Below are 22,587 nucleotides of genomic sequence, written 5' to 3' on the forward strand. Positions count from 1 at the left end.
AGGATTACCGGGTCAATGTCTTATACCAAAGGCAGACAAGGCATTAGGGTAAAATGGGCAGCTGTCAATACATAAAGGAGAAGTACTACGATGGATGAATTATGTGGGTTTGTCATCCTTAGTGGTACATGCTTAGACATTCATTGGTGTGATGCACACCCAATATGAGGAGATGTGTACCTTGCTTTCTGTAGGTCCTCCTTGTTGTCTGTGTCCTTGTTGTAGTGGGCCAACAGGTTTGCATGTCTGGCACTTGGTGGAAGTGGGCATAATGTAAGACCATGCCACAGAGGCATGCATTAGCAAAAGGTGAATGTGCAATTCCATGAGTATGTCCTGTGTTTACGTCAATTAACATGGCTACATGAATACAGAGGATACACCACACAGTATGTAGTGGTGCCCATATGGGTGTTACTGTTGCTTCCACAAAATTAGAACAGTGGTTATTATAGTACTCCTGCTGTGATATACAGACTTAGCTAGAGTATAACAGGAAGAATATTTATCACTGTGTCTGGACAGATGCTACATTCACCTCCAGAAATAGGATCTTATTCTTAAATATCTGCTGATGAGCTGAAAAACATAACAAATGGTCAAGATGCTGCCACTATAGGTGATTGTATTGGTGCATGTGCTGTACACAAGAGCAGCAGAAGCCAGTATTGTGGTTGTCCTAGGATAATTCATTGTGACTGAAAATGCCCAAGTCCCTAATGACTGAACCAATAGAGTGTATGCCTATATGTTAGGAGTATTGTTGCCAGGGTTTGCCAAAGTATGTAGCACTGCATTTCCTGGTATTAATTTGAGGTTCTGGTCTAAGTACTTTGTTATAGAATAAGATCAGCTTCTCAAAAATGTATATTAATTTCAGTTTCATTAATGATGCTATAATATGATTGTTAAAAAGCAAATGTAATTTTTATGCAGGACAATGGAAAAATACAGCTTCATAAGCTAAAATTACTGCTGTGCTTTAAATGCATTCTTTTAATATGCAACAAGGAAAAAGTAAGTGTTGTATGAAGCCGAGGCATGTTAGCTACTGTAAAATGAATTTGATAGCCTGTCTCCTCCAGGCTAGGAGTGCATTGTTGATAGGGAAGGTTTGAAACATCCAAGATCAGAAAACAAGACCCCTTGCAACAGGTGGAAAATGTACAGGAAGGTGTTCATGTGAAGTCCGAGGCAAAAATCATGAGGGATGAGGACATTTGCAAAGTCTTTGATTTGTCAAAGGCATTATAACATAAGAAAATTGCATGATAGGTTTGATAAGAAAACTGTATAAAGATACCGTTTTTCTCTGTCCAGTGAGACTGATTAACCAACTGCTAGGAAGATTGTCTCCCAGCACTGTAAATAAAAAGATTTTCTGTTTGCATATCCTGAAGTGTTGTTCCTGACTGATGGCATATAAGGAACATTCTTAATGTTATTTATTTATGACTTTAACACTTTGGTGCCATGCTCTGAATCTAAACTTTGGTATTGCTGCAGGGCAGTTCTGGAATAGGGTCCATCACAGATTTTTTTGTGAATTCCACACTGCTTTGTAAGAAATAGTCAGAGACTCAGATGTACAGCTATTCAGGGTGTGCAAACATATTAGCCTTGCCAGGGAACTTATTTTGTAAAGGGAAAAGGGGTTTGTTTGTTTTTTCTTCTTTCTCTCCCTTAGACAATTTTTAACAAAAATGTAGAATAGGTGCATGACTGTGTTTTTTTTTTTTACTGAGTTGTTTGTAAGATATACAAGTAATACAAGTAATAGTGGGATAACCTCACAGCAAATGAGAATAGCAAATGAATGTGCACATACAGTAAAGGAGAAATTAACACAAGGAGGCACCTTGTGTCAAGGGCAGTACCTTCAGGATTGAAAAGTAAGAGGTATGAGAGATGTTTTATTCTGTCAATGTATGAATGTATGCGAAAAAGAAAAGAAAAAAAAAAGTTAAAAGTTAAACATAAAGTTAAAACAAATAATGAGCCCACAGCATGATTGGGACGTAGACTATATACTCTTAAATCAAATTCGAGAGCCTACAGCATGATAGGACATAGAAGTATGCATTGTTAAAATAAATTCATGAGCCTGTAGCATGCTGGGACTTAAGTGTGATTGCATGGAAGTACCCTCAGAGGGTCCAAAAGAGTGGTCAGTTCTGGACACAGTACCTATCCACCCTGTTATCCCGACCACAATGCTGGAGCTATAAATTTTGAGCTCACGCCAGAATGAAAGCAAGGTGGTACTTTGGGAAAAGGCTGATCGAAACCTCTTCTCTGTTGCTGCACACTGACAGACTTCCTACCCTTCCCTCACTGTATGGTGTGTGGATTACTACAATTACTTTCTGTCTGTGGAACTGCCAGGATCCAAGAGCTGTAAGGTAAGCCTAATAGTTTTAATTATAAGATAAGAAAAATGGGAGTAAAGATAAGCAAGCAAGATCAAATCCCTGAAAAGGGAACACCTGCATATTTTATGTATTTTAACTATCGGTAGGAAAGTTGTATATATTTGCATGACTTGTTTCAGCTTACTAAAAATTGTTCTGATGGGGTATTTCCATTAATGGAACTTATGATAAGACTAAATTGATGACATTGTAAGGTATTTTGGAAGAAAGGAAAAGAAAAGTAGGTGGGCAGCAAATGACAGCATTTTATTATTGGTACAGTGAAGCGCTTAAAAGGGAAAAAGAGTCAGCATCAATAGGGTTGCAGGATGTTAATAAGAAATTGTTGCCACAAGTAAAAGAGGTTAAAAAGGCAGTACAGACCATTAAAAGGGATCCATTTATCCTGTCTTAGCAGGTTTGGAACAAAATGAGGATGGCCAAAAAGAAGAAACTTCTGAAGAGGATGGTAATCCTCCAGTAGCTACTGCACCCCACCCCTATATACACAAGTATGGCTACCTCCTGTACAAGACTCTGTTGCTTCTCAGACCCCTAACTTTTGGTCCACTGTCCATTAGACACCCAGTTCACATGATACTGGTACATCTCAGACTAGATTCCCTGTTCAATCTTCATCTTCTAAACAGGCATCTGCTGTCGAGGGGGGTTCTTCTTCCTATCCTTCTCAGAGATAACCTCTACTTCCCCGAAAGGGGCATTAGTATTTGACACTCCTGTATCTCAGCATACATGTTCATGACAGGGTACAACAGGAGATTACAATCTCTGGAGGGGATCTTTTGGCACCTCTCAGGGAAATGTTGGGGTCTAGCAATAAAGAACTTGTTCATCATCCTTGGACCATGACTGATTTGCATACCATGTTTAAATATTTTTCAAATATTAGACAAGATCCATTAAAATTCAAAGAGGAATTAAAAACTATAATAGAATGTTACAGTCCTACGTTGACAGGCTTAAATCAGATGCTTAGGGTAGTCACTTCAGATGAAATAAGAAAGCAGTTACTGGAAAAGGCTGAGATAACAGATTTCACAGGTAATGCATTAACAGATAAATGGACAGCATTGTTAAACAAAATTATGGATGTGTGCCAAGTTAGGACTCACTAGTCTAAAATACAGGCTTGTAAACAAAATAAAGGGGAAGACCCTGAAGACTACTTGAGTCATCTTAAGGCAGTATTTGCTACACATTTAGGAATACCAGACCTAGAAGAGCAAGCTAAGCCAGCTGTTGCAGCAACCTTTGTGCAGGGTCTACAAGCCCCTGTACAAAATCAAATAAAGCAAGTGTTCATAGACTGGCAAGGAAAGAATTTAGAGTCTTTATTAAGTGATGCAAATCACTGCACAGAGTATCAGGAAAAACAAAGAAAGGATACGGAGGATAAGCTGTTAACTTTTCAAATCAGGCAGCTGGAAAACCCAAGGGGTCGAGGCAGAAGCAGGAGAAGGGGTAGAGGAATTGCTAGAGGATTTAGTAAAAGTGCTGGCTGAGGGGAACAAGGTGCAGCTGGATGGCAACAATGACCTGACAGTACCCCTCTGGTTTCATCTAACACATCTTGCTTCAATTGTGGAGAAGCAGGACATTGGAGAGGGGAGTGCCCACACAGGCAAATGCAAAGAGTCCAAGATACTTGGACTGAATGGCAACCAAATTATAATAATGCAGTTTTTCCTTCACCACCTCCTCAGATTGGAAGGTGTCAGGAAGCTCCATACTGACTAGGTCAAGGGGATAATACAGAAGTGAATCTTAACCCTCTAATGGCAATAGATTAAAATGGACCCTACATTAAGATGAAAATAAATTCAAAGAAAACCCCATTTCTGGTGGACACTGGGGCCACTAGGTCAGTGTTAAGATTACTTCAAATAGTCAAACACCAGTATCAGAGCATAAAGTGAAGGCAGTTGGAGTGACAAATACTATGGTTACGTATCCTGTTTCGGAACCCATCCCCATTTCTTTAGGTCCGATCGAAGAAATGCATTCTTTTCTTTTGAGTACAACTGCACCAGTAAATCTGCTAGGAAGAGATTTGTTATGCAAGCTGGGTTGTACTATTTACTGTATCCCAGAAGGGGTATATCTAAATGTTCTAACAGAATCAGAGGGGGAAGTATTGGCAGTTTTAGCAGAAGCTGAGGAACAGTCTGTTGGAAGCATACAGGCAGATGGAGAGTTACTATAGACAACTTGTGTGCTAAACATGCAAATTAAGTAGGTATACTGAAATCAGCAGAACCAGTAAAAATAAAATTAAATCCATCAAAATCTTTAACTAGAGTTCCACAACATCCACTAAAGCCGAAAACAGAGCAGGGAATCAAACCTGTAATTCAGTCTCTGATACAACAAGGAATAATAATACCAGCTAAAAGCCCTTGCAATACTCCTATTTTTCCAGTGAAAAAGCCAGGAAGGATATTTATAGATTTGTACAAGACTTAAGGGCTGTAAATAATGCAGTACTGCTTACTTTTCCTGTTATTCCAAATCCAGCAACAATACTGAGTTGCATACCACCTACAGCTAGTTACTTTTCTGTAATAGATTTATGTTCAGCATTCTTTTCTATACCTATTCACCCTGATAGCCAGTTTATGTTTGCTTTTACTTATCAGGGACAGCAATATACTTGGACATGGTCGCCACAAGGATATACTGAATCTCCTTCATTATTTTCTCAAATTCTGAAAAAAGATTTGGAGAATGTGACATTTCTGGGTGGGTCTGTGTTAGTATAATATGTAGATGATTTACTAATAACATCAAATTCCTTTCAGCAATGTCAGCAGGATACCTTGCATTTTCTGCCTATCCTTGCAGAAAAGGGACACAAAGTGTCTAGAGAAAAACTACAATTGTAGTCATTTCAGGTACGTTATCTTGGTCATATCTCAGGGTAGCAGGCAAGTGTTACCATCTCATATTAATGCAATAGCTAAGGTCCCACATTCAACTACTCAGCGCTAGCTTAGGTCTTTCCTTGGTATGACAGGATACTGCAGACAGTGGATCACTAACTATGCAGGAGTTGCCAAACCTTTGACAAATCTTTTAAAGCAAGATACACCAGACCCTCTCCTTTGGAATATTGAAGAGGAACGTTCATTTAAGAATTTGAAACAAGCTTTAGCTACTACCCCAAACCTTTTATTTTATTCTGTCATGAAAGAAATGGACTTGCTAAAGGAGTACTTGCACCAAAACATGGGGACAGCTATCATCCATTAGCTTATTACAGCATGGCACTTGCTTCTGTTGCAAAAGGTTTTTCACCCTGTTTAAGGGCAGTTGCCACTGCTACTATTCTAGGTAATCTTGCAGAATTGCTGGTACTCAGGCATGATCTTGCAGTAGCTGTCCCTCATTCTGTATCATCTCTTTTGCTTAAAATGAAAACTCAACCACTCTCGACTGCACGTCTAACTAGATATGAACTTAGACTTCTTTCTGATCTGTCTATTTCTCTGATCTGCTATCCTGCTCTAAATCCTGCATCTCTGTTGCCTACTGCTGTGGATGATGAAGAGGATGATTGTGGGTGTGTAACTAACAATTTGCTTTCTCCTAGGAAGGACTTAAAGGACACTCCTATACCCAATGCTGATCTGATGCTTGTTCGTGGATGGCTCCTGTGGAAGAAATCAAAGTGGGCAACTAACTTCAGGAATAGCCATCTACACTGAAGAAACAATACTGTTGCAACAAAGATTAGAGGGTTTTCACTCTGCTCAAATAACTGAGTTAGTGGCTTTGCAAAAAGCCTGTGAGTTAGCCAAAGACAAGTTGGCCAATATTTTTGCAGACAGCCATTATGCTTTTGGGGTGGTACATGATTTTGGGCAACTTTGGAAAGAGATAGGGTTTTTGACCTCTTCAGGAAATCAAATTAAGAATTCAGGGTACATAAAATCATTGTTATATGCACTTTTGCTACCTAAGAGGCTGTCTCTATTCAAATGTTGTGCCCATCAGAAGGCCAAGGATATTATAACAAAGGCAACAATTTAGCAGACCAAGCTGCTAAACACGCAGTAGTAGAAAGTTGCAAAATCTGTGTATGTTAATGATAACAAACTACAAAAGTAATGATGTGTTTGATTTTGAAAAGTTGTCAGGCTTTCAAGCTGAAACAACACAGGGAGAATTTCTGACGTGACTAAAGGATGGATGTAGAAAATCCTCTGATGGCATGTGGCGACATCTGGATGGCCAACTGGTGGTGCCTGCCTCTTTGCTACTTTACCTGGTAAGGGCATAGTATCTACTGGCCCATGTAGGTAAGACACTAATTTCATGAACTTTAATTGCACTTTGCCTTGTGAATGGGGTCCATTCCTGTTATGGTATTAGAAACCCAAAAGACATGGAGACATTAAAAAGTAAGACAGCTTTATTTAATCAAATTACTTGAAGTTGATATGCCCCTCATGTCTCCTCTATGATACTTCAGTATGTACGAAATTGTGGTATATATCTAGAAGGTTTACTATCGAAATTTCAAATCAACTTGGGTCAAATGTGTATAACGTTGACCTTAAATGTAGAATTTGAAATCCCGAATAGTAAACTAAAACAAAAATGAATACATCATTCCATATATTCAACATAGCAGAAGGTGATGTCATTCATCTCCTGCTATGCACATTAATGTACCGTTGAACTCTACACTCAATGATACGTTAATTCTGCTATTTTGCAGGGGGGCCTCGCCCACCTGCACCCCCACACCCCCTGCATATTAAATGTACCAAATCTGAGATTGCACTACAGTGAAAGAATGGGCTAAGTCCCTGTTCCTCACTGCAGCGTGACCTCTGTTCACAGTGTGGCTACATCGATTATCAAATGGTCAAGTGCATCATACAACTTGACCATACATAGTTGATGTACTGGGGGTTGATTAAGTGCCTCTTGCAAACCATGATTTCAACCATCAGATGATTGACTGACTGCCATTCAGGTAAGTCATAGTAAACCGTCTAGAATATAATATAATATAATATAATATAAGTAAACATGCCAACAGTAAGACTGCATGTTTACCTTCACCCTGGGGACATTTTTTAATGTACAGCTGGACTTCTTCCAGATGCCAAGGACTAATAATTTACAATTTATTTTGGTGGTAGTGTGTATGTTCTCTGCATGGGTGGAAGCATACCCATGTCGCAAAGCTGATGCAGTCACAGTTGTTAAAAAAATTCTGTATGATGTCATACCAAGATTCAGTATAGCATGTACTATCAATAGTGACCAGAAAACACATTTTAATAATTCATTGCTTAAGGGATTGTGCAAAGTTTTTAATACTAGGTTGAGTCTTCACTACCCCAACCATCCACAGTCACCTGTATTAGTGGAAAGGATGAACAGGACCTTTAAAAATAAAATTTCAAAGATTTGTGCTGAAATCCATTTAAAGTGGCCCAAAGCCCTTCCTTTAGCATTAATGAGTATGAGGGCCTCACTGAATGCCACCAGGAAGTTGAGTCCATATGAAATATTAATGGGGAGACCCATGGCCCTTCCAGCTACCCCTCGAGTGGGAAATGCCAATTTAACCTTGTCAGATGATGCCATGATTTCATATTGTAAGAACTTGATTTGTATTTTGCAGCAATATTGTTGAACAGTAAGAGCAGCATTACCAAAGCCTCCTGACAAGCCTTGTCATCAACTACAACTGAGTGATTGGATTTACGTAAACATTTTCCAGAGGAAGAACAGCCTCAGCCCGAGGTGGAAAGGTCCTTTCCAGGTTCTGCAAATAACCTTGACTGCTGTTCACTGTGCAGGACTACCAAGATGGATCCATTCATCCCATTGCAAGAAGGCCTCCCATACTGGGACTCCAGTCGAGTCATTGCAACCAGCAGAGGGAGATCAAAGTGTGACAGATAAATCATCTGCCCAGGAAGGAAGTCAACTTCAGTAGCAGTCCATGATGACTCTAATGACAACAGGTACTCTTGCTTTGTTTCTGCTGGTGTTTCTTTTTATAAACTGGTCAAGAGAAAACAGTTTCTTGCTGGTTCTTCGGCAATATGCCAAAAATTTAAATAAAACAAACTGCTGGATATGTTCACATATACCTCATCATTCTAAGGCAGAGATTCCTATGATTCCCATCTCTGCATCACAAGTGTTATTTGAAAAGGACCTTAATGACATCAGTCTTACCTGGCGTAATGTAACTGATTTTTCAAAGGTTGTGTCTCTTCAACTTGCAACCTCACATCAAGGAGACACGTTATGCTAGAAATGGGACTGTACCAGTAGGAAAAAGCAAATGTGATGACACCAGGCATGAAAGTATGTTAGACTCTTTGCACTTAAAAAGCTATGACTGGAGGCATGTCATGGGCATGATAAGTGACCGTTACTACGTGTGGTGATCGTGCCTACCCATGGTTGGCTACAAACTGGTCTGGATGTTGCTTTGTAGGCTATATTACACTTGCTATTCAACATTTTGAAAACCCACCAGCAGGTAGACTGAGAAATAAGCGAACAATCCACTGGGCAGAGCAAGTATTTTCAATTTTTAATCATGGGTATGGAGTGCAAGGACAATGCTTGAAATCACCATGCTTGCTCAGATTCTACAGGAGGTGGCCAATGAAGCTTTGCATCACATCAGAATAGCAAATCAAGAAATGACTGAAATCCGAACTGTGGTGTTACAGAATCGAATGGCACTTAATATAATGCTTGCTGCAAAAGGGGGGTTATATGCCCTCATAGGGAGTCATTGCTATTCATATATTAGTGACTATCATGATGAACAGGAAAAACTGGCAAATTTCATGGAGCAACGGGCCAAAGATTTGGACAGCACATCAAATCAATGGACACTTTTTCGATGGTCGGGCATTACTTTTGGTAACCTGGGAACTCGTTTAATCCAGGGTATTGTCATTGTACGTTTTATTATATCTGTGATCATGTTGTTATTTTCTATTCTAAAGGCTGTGATTACAAGATGTTTAAACTCACCTGCACATGAAATGCCACTGCATGCACCAATCAATGACAATTCTATTTTGACAGAAAATAATGATGACTACTACTATGCTGAAGCATATTTTATCAGGTTAAGAAAAATAAAAATATAATTACATCTATGGTATGGCACTGATAGTGTCAAAGGGGGAAACTGTTATAGAATAAGATCAGCTTATCAAAAATGCATATTAATTTCAGTTTCATTAATGATGTTATAATATAATTGTTAAAAAGCAAATATAATTTGTATGCTGGGCTGTCGAAAAATACAACTTCATAAGCTGAAGTTATTGCTGTGGTTTAACTGCATTTTTTAATATGTAACAAGGAAAAAGTAAGTGTTGTATGAAGCTGAGGCATGTTATCTACTGTAAAAGGAATTTGTTAGCCTAACTCCTCCAAGCGAGGAGTGCGTTGTTGCTAGAGAAGGTTTGAAACATCCAAGGTCAGAAAACATGACCCCTTGGAACAGGTGGGACATGTATAGGAAGGTGTATGTGTGAAGTCCAAAGTGAAAATCACTAGGGATGAGGACATTTACAAAGTCATTATAACGTAAGAAAATTGAATGATAGATATGATAAGAAAATGATAAGAAAAATGTATAAAGATACAGTTTTTCTCTGTCCAGTGATACTGATTTACCAACTGCTATGAAAATTGTCTCCCAGTGATGTAAATAAAAAGATGTTCTGCTTGCACATTCTGAAGTGTTGTGCCTGACTGAAGGCATATAAGGTAAATTCTTAATGTTATTTATTTCTGACTTTAATAACCATTTGGTTTGCTTGTTAGGACCTGCTTCAGAGTTCAGTGGTCAGCTGGAGTATTTATGACAACTTCCAGTTTGCAATCCTCAGCAAGCATCTTCAGCCACAGGTCCTTGATGTTAGCCTTGACATCAGAGAGAAGGAGTTATATCAGTATAATTCCCAGGAGTATACTACTGGCAGCTAATCTTTTGGCTGACAGTATACCTCCGGCACTAACAGACAAGGATTAATTGATGATGCAGTTTGCTATTCAGCAGGTAACATATGGGGTTTACTTTTAGTCTGATTGGCTTATCAATGATGCCAGAATGTTGAATGTTATCAAAGGGTTTGGACAAGTCTAGGTATGCAGTGTGAACTGCTTTGCCACCCTGAGCCCATTGCCTCAGTGACTTCTCTAAATAAAGTCTTCCATGTTTGGGAGGCAGGATCTGCCTTTAACAAATCCAAATTGATTTTGGTTCAGGGCTTGGAAACTGCTTATGTCCTTGTCAATGAGTTTCTTAATGATGTGCTCCATTGCCTTCCAGATAAAGCTGGTGAGGCTTATGGAGCTATAGTTTTCAGATCAGAAGTGGGTCTCCTTTAGTGGAGTGGAATGGCTACAGTAGTTCTCCATAGATCTGGCATGAATCCAGTAAAGTTTGAGCTGCTGAATTTGTCTACTAGTATGCTGGCTATATGCTCAGGGCATATGTATGTGGTGCTATTTTGTCTTAACTCAGGACATTGTTGGATTACTTCTGAGTTCCCTGAATTTGGTAATGAATGATTTGCAGTTACTCTTAACATGGGTGATGATTCTTATTCTGTTTGTGTTTGGAGGATTTGATTTTGTATCTGAGTTCTTTGTTGAGGTTTTTGAGTTCATCTATAGCTGATGGAATGTTAATTTTGTTTTTATGGAAAATGCATTTCTTCATAGTATTGTATACTTTGTTAATGTTGGGGTTCTACAAAGTGGGCTTGTTCTTACATTTGGAACTGTATTACTTTTTAGGGAAATGAGGCCTCAATGCAAGCCTGAAAGCGGGTGTAGAACTTATCCTAGAATAATGCCACACGTAATGTGGGGTCTTCAGGGTGAGGATGATGTTTGAATTTCACCAGGTAGTTGGAGTACATTTCCCTTGGAGTAGTCTCTTAAAATGAATGAGTTACAAGGTAACTCTGGTCTTGTACTTAAGTAATTGTTACAGCACTTTGTCAGATTTGACCAGTAGTTTACTAAGTATAGGTGCCGACCTGGGTTGTTGTTGAGAACTAGGCCTAATATTTTTGAATTCCTTGTTTGGGTTCAGTCTAGTTTGCACAAGGAGATGGAACTAATGAAGTCTGGGAATCTTTGTGCATACTTACTTGTCAGTATAGGTTCCCCAATTAATGGAAGGATAGTTGAAGTTACACAAGAGGATAGTTGTGGGCTCTGTATTGAGGGGTCAATTTGTTTAGCTATGCCTTATAGTTTGACAAGGTCAAGAGGTGTATGGTTATTGGCAATGATGTGGTACTAGGTTTTGACTATCAGTAAGAGGATGTGGAGGATTTCAAGGTCATTCCCCTGCATTATCAGTCTGGAAGAGAAATGGTTTCTAAGGAACACAAATATACCACCTACAACTACATCTTCCAGTTCAGTGTTAGGTTTGAAGGAGTGGTTGTCATCAAATCCTTGTACTAGGTGGATAATATCATTATTTTAAAACCATGCTTTATTAACTATACACATATTTATATTTTCCAGGATTAAGAATGGCTGAAATGGGTGCATCTTTTTGTGAAGGGTTCTTGCTTTGAGTATTGTTTTTACATTAACTGATGATGTAGGCAATTTGAGGAGGCTGAGGAAAAAGATGCAGGCCATCCCTAGCAAATCAGCCAGGGTTGTCCTTCATTTCCTTCCAGGCTGGTATATTGCATCACCTTAGAATGATACCAGTAGCTGAGGCAATAATTAAAGTTAATTGGGGGGGGGGGGCAGGTCTGATCTTTACTTCAAATGAGGCAGATTTATGGTCTGACCTTACCAGGGAGGGTAACACACAGGGGAATTGTGGTGATTCCCATGTTGTTGAGCTAGCACCTTGTGAGGGTGCAGACCATCTGTTCCAGGACACTTGGATTAACAAAGTCCAGGAACCTCAGAGCAATTGTGATTGTGCTTGTGTAAGACACCCAGTCAATGGCAGGATAGTTGAAATCTGCCATGACCAAAGTGTTTGGCTGCATACTGAGTCACTGTAGCAAGTCCAGGTATGTGGTGTGGTTCTGCTGATTCATGGAGGGGGACCTGTAGCTAGCGATGATGTGGTAGGGAATTTTGCCTATAGTTATTTGGACCTGGAGCTCAAAAGAGTCACATAATTTTACCAGTCTCGAGGTGTATTTGGATTTAATGAAGATGGGTATACCTCTACCTTTGGTTCTTTCACATTTGTTTTGGGATCTGAACATGTGAAAGGCATTGTAGCCTTGTATGTCTGGGGTGCTCCCTGTGGCATTGAACCAAGTCTCAGTGACTGCACAGCCTTCAGTATTTTCCAAGGTGATGTGTGCTTCCAGGGAGGGGAGTTTACTATTTAGGCTCCTAGCATTAAGCAAAATGACCTTGAATTTCTTGCTAGTCAATTTTTTCATGGAAGTTTTGTTGTTTTGACATTGCCTAAGAAAGGCACTATGGGGTTGGCAAGTATCCTTGCCAGTATCTGAAAGCCTTGAGGAGGCAGGTGAAGGCCATCTTTGGCAAAGCAGCGTGGTCTGTCGACCATGTCTTCCTAGGCTGACAGATACTGGATCCCTCTGAACTGACACGAAAAGCTAAGTCAGTTACTGAAATTGATCATTTTTGTATCATCTTAAGTGAAGGTAGAATGCTGTTTAGGGCTAGGGACATACCTGCCTGGGATATGTAACCTTATAGTTCAGTCATGTCTCTCTTCATATAGTCCAGAGAGGTACACCTCAAGTCATTCACTCCAACATGTACTATGCAAGAGGCATAACAGGAGTTGTTGTTGAGTGACTTGAGTGTGAGCATGATTTGACGGATCCTGGCACTTGACAGGCAGCTGACCATGACCTTCTTCTTGACCAGCCTGGTGACGGGGACATCTGCGTGTCTCACTATTGAAGTCACCTATGACCAGGACATTTGTTTTTGAGGTGTTTGCCTTAGGAGTTTAATTGTTGAGACACTGGTATGTGTGCTGTTATGTGTAGTGGTGAATTCTGTTTGCTTACCAGTATGTATGGGTTGTTTGTGCTTGGGAGGCTCTGGTCTTTTGATAGGCTCTTAGTGAGTATGTCTGCATATGTGGGTTTATGTCATTACCTTATCTTGTATGAGAGGAGAGATGTGTGTGCTGACAACTTGTTTGATGTCTTGTTTATTGTTACATGAGAGGACTGATTCTAGTTTCATGGTATAGATACATCTCTCACATACTGTATTTGTTTGATTTAGGAGAAAGTGATTGTCAGTATACATGAGACAATTGCTAAATTGCTTCAGGATGCCTATGTCAATCAGGCTGGTTGGAGAAATGTTGGGAAACTGACTGTCCATAGTACCAGGTAATTCTTAATTTCTAATTTGCGAGAGGGCAAATTAGATCAGCTATTGCTCTGGGATTAAAAAGGGGACTTATTCTATAGAAGTTGAGAGATGAAAAATGGGGCGACACTGCTCACTGCTCAGCTAAGTTGCCTGCAGAGCAGGAGTGTGCAGCTGAGTTACCCACAGAGCAGCGGATACCCTGGGTGGGTTTCATTGACTGGTGTCTAGGGAAAAAAGTCATTTTAGGTGTTTGTGTCTAGACAGGGTGCTGCTAACCCTCATTGCACTATGCACAGCTATGCACAAACACAATGTTTCTTTACAGGTGAAATTAAACAGTTTTAAACCAGTCTGCCAGAAGGAGATAACGCAATAATCCTTCCTCCAGCAATCCCAGCTCAGACAAGGCTATGTCAACACTCTTCTGCCATAAGGGTGCAGGGGAGCCCCTCTTAATGTAAGATGGCTGGATTTGAGTTCAAGTGTATGAAAAGCATGCTGGGTTCAGCAAGTCTGGATCTAGTCTATGTTAACTAAGCAATATCTCAGTGTAAAACAAGTGCAGATAATGAAGCAGGCACAAACAGAAAAAATAGTCTAAAGGGCACAAATGAATTCAGTAAAACAGTGAAATACAGTTAAAAAAAGTACATATCAAACTCAAAATAAGCTTAATTTATTGTTCTTAGCATTGGATGGTTTGGATTCAAGCAGAAACACTCTAAACCTCTGGCAAAGGATGCCAAATGCAGAGTACATCCAGTTGACTGAGCCCTTAGTCAAAGTCAAAGTAAACTATATAGTCATTAAGAACTACACACATATAGCCTAAACCAAATTTCATGCATTAGCTCAATTCTTGAGATTACAAAGGAAAGTGAAACAACACATACAAGTAGAGGAATAAACATAACTAATAAATACAATACTACTCCCAATACATGCAAGAAAGAGCAGAGACATTTACCAACACTCATATACGAAAAGAATACCCTCCCCTGAGTTAAATTAAATACCCTATTTAAAGTAATACAAAACATGTTACAGACTGAACAATGCCTAAGTTATTTGTCTAATATTCCACTTGAGTGGGTTAAATAATACTGACTATGGATATAATAAATAGATATTGCACTTACCGGGAATATGTAAGTAGATATTCCACAAATAAATAAAAATTGACTTATTTTGTGTCCAGACCCCTGGGACTAGTGCCTGAGTTCAGAAGTCTAATCACTGTTGGGCAGAAACTGCTATTGATGCTTGTAGTCCTCCTGCAGATACTGCGATATCTCCTGCCCAATGCCAGATGCTCAAACAGTCCATGCACAGAATATGTGGTGTCCTACATTATTTTGGTGGCCTTTTGGATGCTTCTTGCAGAATTAAGTTGTTGTATCAATGGAAAACTGGAACCAATTATTTTCTCTTCTAACCTCACCACTCTTTGTAGCACCTTCCTTTCTGTAACTGTGCAGCTTCCAAATCACACTGTGAAATTGCAGGTGAGGATGCTTGCCACTGCACCTCTATAGAAGGTATAGAAAATGTAAGGAAGAAGCTTAGTTTTTTCAGCCTACTTAAAAAGTGGAGGTATTGGTGTGCTTTCTTGAACAGTTGGCCAGTGTTTCCTGACTATGAGAGATCCTCTGATATCTGTACACCCAGGGATTTTGTACTGTTAACCCTCTCCGCACTCTCACCATTGATCCTGAGTGCTGAGTGGTTTGTTCTCCTTTTACTGAAGTCAATGATAATCTCTTTGGTCTTGCTTATATTCAGATCAAGGTTGTTCTCCTTGCACCAACTGATCAGAGATTCCACCTCCACTCCATACATCCTTTCATCCTCCTTTGTGATGAGCCCCACGGCTGTGGTGTCATTAGCAAACTTGATGATATGGTTCAACTTGTGCTTAGCATAACAGTTGTGGGTCAAGATGGTAAATAACAATGGGCTGAGAACACATCCCTGTGAAACCCAGTGTTAATTGTGATGTACTTTGATGTGCTCTTACCTGAACACACCCTCTGTGGTCTCTCAGTTAGGAAGTCCAGGATCCAGTCACAGAGATGTTTACTGATTCCTAAATGTGCCAGTTTTTCTATCAGCTGCACTGGTACCACTGTATTAAATGCAGAGCTGAAGTCTATGAACAGCATTCTCACATAGTTGTCTTTGCCCTCTAAATGCTCAAGGGAGATGTGTAAAGCTGCAGATATGGTATCAGCCGTGGATCAGTTAGCACTGTATGGAAACTTCAGAGAGTCAAAATCAGGAGGTAGCCATGATGAAAGATGCTTTTTGATTAGCTGCTTAAACCATTTCATAACAGGGATGTCAGAGAGACTGGTCTGTACTTAAGGCTGGAGAGAGTAGTTTTCTTGGATAGTGGGATGATGTTAGTTTCCTTGTAGCATGAGGGTACTTTCCATACCTAACTGGCCAAAAATCTGTATGCTGATTAACATATAATTTGCATACATGATTGTGTAATCTCACCCATCCCAATGAAATTGTGGGATACCAACATTCAAATGCAAACTGAAGAACAGACAAAATATTAAACACAAAATATAACCAGAACAATAGTGTTTTATTTATATCATCTGAACTTGCATCAAACCTTGAACTTGTGTAAAACTAAAATACAATTTTCTTTTATAAAAATAAACTGCTTAAGTTGCACCTAGCCAGCATACCCAATGCCAGAGATGTAGCCAATAATTAAAAAAGATGCAAAAGAAGTTCATAAAGTTTTAAAATGCATCCTCTTAAACATCTAGCATTCACATTATCAGAATACACCTTCTTATTACTTTTATTGCACAAACGTAAATCTGCAGTATTCTACTCAGTGACTTTCGTATTAAAATAATTGCAGGATGTGTTTTTACCAACATTACTTTCTGGAATCCAACCACTAATTTATGCATAATCTGCAACATTTGTCAATGTGTAACCTGCCCTAAAAAAACAGCTGCATCAAATTCTAAAGGAGTTTGCATGCATGACAGTTCATCAGGGTGGGGAAGAAATCACAGATTTACAATGATATGTCATACATTTTGGTCTCAAACTCTTGTACTACTGGAAGAAGGTGTTTTCCATTTACCAAATTATTCAATCCTTGATGGTGTGCACTGGTAAAGTCTCAACACTCTCCTTACTACTTTCAAAACAACGTTTCTAGTCACGTATACTAGCTGTCTAACACATCTTGCAACCCAGTTTGTACTTTAGTCAAAAACTAAGACAAGAAAGTATCAAACAACCTCTGCAAGGTATACATGAAGCCTTAAAGAGCGCACACACACACGCACACACTTCCAGAATTTTTCGCTCTGAACAAATCAGGAAAAAAACAACACTTAATTTAAACCAACATAATAGTACAACATGTTATATGATCTGTATGAGCAATTATTCAGAGGCCTGTATGCATTATAACTACATTTTATGTAACATGTGATTGTGACCTGAGGCATATACTACTCTAACTTGTGTTATGATGCATGCTTCTTTATACAAATGAAGATTGATGCCTGCTAAAGACACACATTTGCGTTTAAAAAAAAAAAGTAAAACCTGGGTCACTACCTGCTGCTGCTTCTTTTTTATGATTTTGCACACGTCCTTAACATAAACTGCCTTTTTAGCATCTTCTTAATATTTTAGTATTTATTCTTTTTTAGTTACCTGGAGATGGAGGTCAAGCCACCAAAGACCGAAACAGTCAGAATACATTTTTTCATCCTGTGACCTGCGAGCGGATTCAGCGGAATTGAAATCGGGTGGTGGGTGGGAGCTGGGCTCTGCAGATTGCAGAACTAAATTTAAAATGTAAAGTGAAGTTGTGCACAGCTGAGCTCCAGTTGATCACTGGCCTGCTGCTGCTATTCAAATATTAACAGTCTGAGAGTCTCTGATGGAATCATACAGGCAGACTGCTCCTTCGCGAAGCTGATGTAATCATGCACACCCTTGTACCCTGGGGATGCACAGTGACATCAACCATAAATTTAAAGTTTTATATGAAAGAAAATTGAAAAAAATCAGGAATTAAAGGGGACACTTGGGAATTTGTGACACCCCATTATTTTGCCCTCAAAACCGGTAAATACTTAGGAATTTGGTATGGTAGCCATGGCAAGACAGGTGTTAAATATTTCTTAGAGCACTGTGCATAGATGATCATCACAGCCATTTAACAGCTTGCCCAGTATGTTATCTGGGCTAGCAGCCTTCCTGGGGTTTCCTGTCCTTAGCTCTCTTCTTACCTCCTCTGTGCTGAGGCTGAGTACTGCATCCTTCTCAACAGTGGGTAGCTTTAGTGCCAACCTGTTGTTTCTTTCCTCAAATCTACTAAAGAAGATGTTAAAACTGTTCAGAAAGTCTATGCTGTCCTCACACTGTGCTGACCTGATTTTGTAGTCAGTGATTTCCTGTATGCCTTGCTATAGTCTCCTTGCATCCTTCATGTCTTCAAAGTGGCTCTGCACCTTTTTGCCATACTCCCTCTTAGCTTCCTTTGTAACCCTCCTCAGATTACCTTTTACTAGACTTGGGGCTGCTTTGTCCTTAGCCCTGTAAGCTGCATTTCTCTCCTTCAGAAGCTCATATACCTTAGGGGTGAGCCATGGCTTCTGGTTAGCTCTAATAGTGATACTCTTGGTATTTGTTACCCCATCAACACAGTATGTATGCCGTCACTGCCTCATTGTATTCATCGATGTTCAGATACTAATTCACTGTGGCTGCCTCCATGAACATATCCCAGTTGGTTCTTTCAAAGCAGTCTTGGAGGGCCTCCATAACCCCCTTGTGCCATACCCTGATTTGTTTCTTCATGGGTTTCTCTCTAACCTGTGCAGGTTTGTAAGCTGGTGATAACAAAATGGTATAATGTCCAGAGTATCCCATTTCTGGAAGTTGCACTGACTTACAAACTTTCTTTGTTTATGTACACCTTGTCCAGGATACTATCACCCCTTGTAGGAACAACTGATGGTGATGTGGGAGTACTTTTTTCAGATCTGCTTTATTAATGTCAGCAGCTGCCATGTGTACAAAGTCAGGATATTTGCTCTGCACCTCACCCATGTGATTGCATAGTTTATTTAGAGCCTCAGTGGTACAAGCACTAGGTGGGATATACACCACTGTTACACTGACAACATTCAGCTCCCTGGGCAAGTAAAATGGTCTACATTTAATGGACAAGAACTCTTAAGTTCTCACAGCAGTGTGATAGTATGATTTCATAGCTGCTACACCATCTTTTGTTAACATAGCTGACAATGTGATGGCCCTTAGTGACATTGAAGATCCTGGCACCTGATAGACAGCCAGCAGCCACTCTGCTTTTGCTTAGCCTAGTAAACAGATCATATGTGTGTCTAACTATGAAGTCACATATGATTACGGCATTTTACATATGTCTCAGCTGTCACTATATTTGGAGGAACATTCCTATTTTCAGGTCTGATTTACTCCTGCAGAGGATGTCCCTATTTTTGTATGTATACACAGTACAAAGGATTAGTCCAAATAAAATCATTTTCGTTAGCAGATCTAGGATACCCTCTCTCCGATACCCTCCATGTAGGAGGAATAAAGACTCTTTGTTGAAGTTTAAAGTAGTTTATTAAGTTAAGTTGGTAGATGGACAAGTGTTCTTATTCTAATCCAGTTGCTCTGCCCCATTGGGGTAGTCACTGCACATACTAGAAAAAATACTCATAAATAAGTTTAAAAAAAATAATAATGTGAATTTGGCCCTGATCATAATACCTCTAGTGCACTATACCTCACTACCCATAAAATGTATTCTAACATGGGCCTGATTTTCCTTACTGATGATTGACATATCCTCTGCTTTTCCAATTGTCCTGGATCTTGACTGAAAGAGGACTGCAGGGCAGTCCACTTACCTTCTTAACAAATGTAAAATAAATACATTAAATATTATTTGATTAACAAGCAAGCATGCAAGCCAAAAAAAAAAAAGCAAACATCAAAAAAACACAAACTGAAACAAAAAATGTATTTCATTCATATGCAGGCAAGGACAATATTCTACTGCACAGCCATATCATATTTTCTCGCCCTAGTTCTGCTTTTTCTATTTCTATCTTTACTTTTAAGGAAATTGATTCTTATTTCTGAAATCAAATGAAATTGCTCTATTTATAAAAATGAAAATTTAATATCAGAATACAGGAAAATCATTTTTTTATGTCCACTGTGGGAATGAAACTTAATATAATAAATGTGAGGATTTATATCAAAAACAAAGTAAAGAACACTGAGAGTATTCAGAAAGAACCTTAACACAATTGTAGAATGTTCACTAGGGAAGAGAATTTAGGTGGACACGTTCCAAAGCCAGTAATGTATGTGTCACTGCCAACATGTGACATCATGACCAGACATGACTGAATAATGAAACTCCAGAGCTGCAATATCAGCATGAGCAGTCATATGACCCAGGGGAAAGTATCAGGTAGGTGGTATTTACAATGTTATGTACATTCATATGTGTTTTAAAACAATCTGTAACTGCCACACAGTACTAATGGCAGCGTATATACTAGCATCACAGAAATGTGCAGAGTCATTCCATCGTGCATATAAAACAGAGAAACTGTGCAGGCAAAAATGAAGAAGAGCAAGCAGGGGAATATGCAGGACTTCAGGAAGGAAAGCTAGGAGTTGCGGAAGGAACAACAATATACTTTTTTGAGTACGTGCCCATTTTGGATTTTATTAAATAGGATGGAAAGGTAAATGTATGGGTAGGAAAGGAGGTGTAGGAAAGGAAGCAGGAACAGGCAAAGATTGACAGAGGAGGCAGTGACACATAATATGAAGCAGCAGTGAAGAAATGCTGACTGGTTATGGGGAACAAAAGACTGCAAACAAGAGATGAGGAATGATAAATAATCATGTGGAACACAATGTTGAGGCTATGGAGGAGTAATGAAGGCTTGTCTGACCATCCCAGAGAAGAAACCACCAAAATATCAGTCACCACAGTGGCTAAGATCATGGGCAGGTGCCAGATCTGGTGGCTTGATAGACTAGGCTGCCCAGCTGTGCAATCAGCTAAGCAAGCATATGCTCTAGGTTGCTGATATGGGCATCCACAAGCTAGAGCATCTCGGTTCTCAGCAGTTCTGCTGGAAGACCAAGGAGGATCCCTCTGGACCACTTTCAGATGAAGACATTCTGAGTACTTCTGAGAAGTGGTCATGGAGTTACCGGCAAACACACTCTCACTTTCTACAGGGACACCACTGTCATCCTCGACACAGGCATGCTTGGAGATTGCTGGGCACAAACAGAGGCATGATAGCTTTTGCAGACTACAGTGGTTGCTCTCTCACCAAAGCCTGCACCACAACTGGCACTGAAGAAAATAAGAGGAACTATGCAAAATGGCTACAGCAACATTAAAAAAACAGCAAAAGGGGAAACAAATACAACAAATTAATACACATGCATTATGCTTCATTTAAATAGTGCAATATGGGCAGAAATATGCTGCACTTACCTAAATCCTGTTGAGGCTGTCACTCTTCCATAGACAGACCTTCCCATTCATCTATTTCTCTTCAACTGCAAACCATAAAACAAACATTAAACAGTACAACATATACCTGACAGCAGAAGGCAGTTACAGCTACATGTAACAATGTTTAATGTACAGTACCAAACCAAGTGCATAATGCTTGCAATAATAAGGTGTCTAACTCAATCTTCTGTTTCTTACAGAGGAGCACATCTGAGTAGCACATCTGAAAGGAACATCTGTGGGTCACTGTACTAGTATCTCATACTCCATCCCCACCCCCCCACCCTCCACCCCCCACCATCTAGCAGGCAATCCTTATGACCTCTCTGCAGCAAGTGTAGGAAAATCTTAACTCATTGCCCAAAGGGGCTATGACTAGTGCTGGTCAAAAACAAGGAGAACATTGGTATCCTGATGTGTACAGCCACATGTATTGGAAACCACTTGATGTGCATTGCTGGCCAGCATGGTAACTCAATGCCAAATAAGAAAAGCAGGGTAAGTTAGTAATTCAAGCTTTGCATTAGCAGTGCATGCCCACTGCGCTTAACCTTTCAGCCTGGGATCAGGCTGAAACCAGCGTTGTAGCACTGACTGTGTCTGCTACTCATGTTAAAGCTGTGATTCAGTGACAATCATGCTTAGTCACTTCACTAGCATAATTACTACACTATAGGGCCAACCAGTTTTGGCATAATAAAAGCTATGGTCATCATATTATGTAAAACTGTGTAACAGCAAGCAACTTAGGGACTCAGAATATAGTGGATAACAGAGTGTACTGACATATAACTAAAGTTAGGGTCTATATTATATCATCGAATGCTTAAAAAAGTGAACGATGAATAATCGACCCTATGTAAGCGAAAGCTTACAATCTCGAAAGCTCAGAACAGCAATTTTTTTTCCAAGGGGAAAAAAAATCGCTGTTCCAAAAAGAAAAAAAAAAAAAAAATTGAAAGAATACATAAAGTGGGGGGCTTTGCCTCCCATCCCCCACTTAAATATACCAACTCTGAGATCGCACTACAGTGCCGAAAACGGCAAAGTAACGGAAGCAGCCAAGCAAATTATTTTCCTGGGAAAGAATTTGCTTAAAAGCTGCTTTGCTATTTTGCCTTTTCGTTGTTTTAAGTTCGACAAAGATGCATTCGATAGAATGCGTCTTCGGTCATCTAATAGGAACCCTAAAGTTACAGCTTAAAAAACTGCTAGTAATGGACC

Source organism: Protopterus annectens, chromosome 3.part0 (assembly GCF_019279795.1).
Source record: "Protopterus annectens isolate FY-2018-M chromosome 3.part0, PAN1.0, whole genome shotgun sequence".
In the NCBI taxonomy this organism is placed as follows: domain Eukaryota; kingdom Metazoa; phylum Chordata; order Ceratodontiformes; family Protopteridae; genus Protopterus; species Protopterus annectens.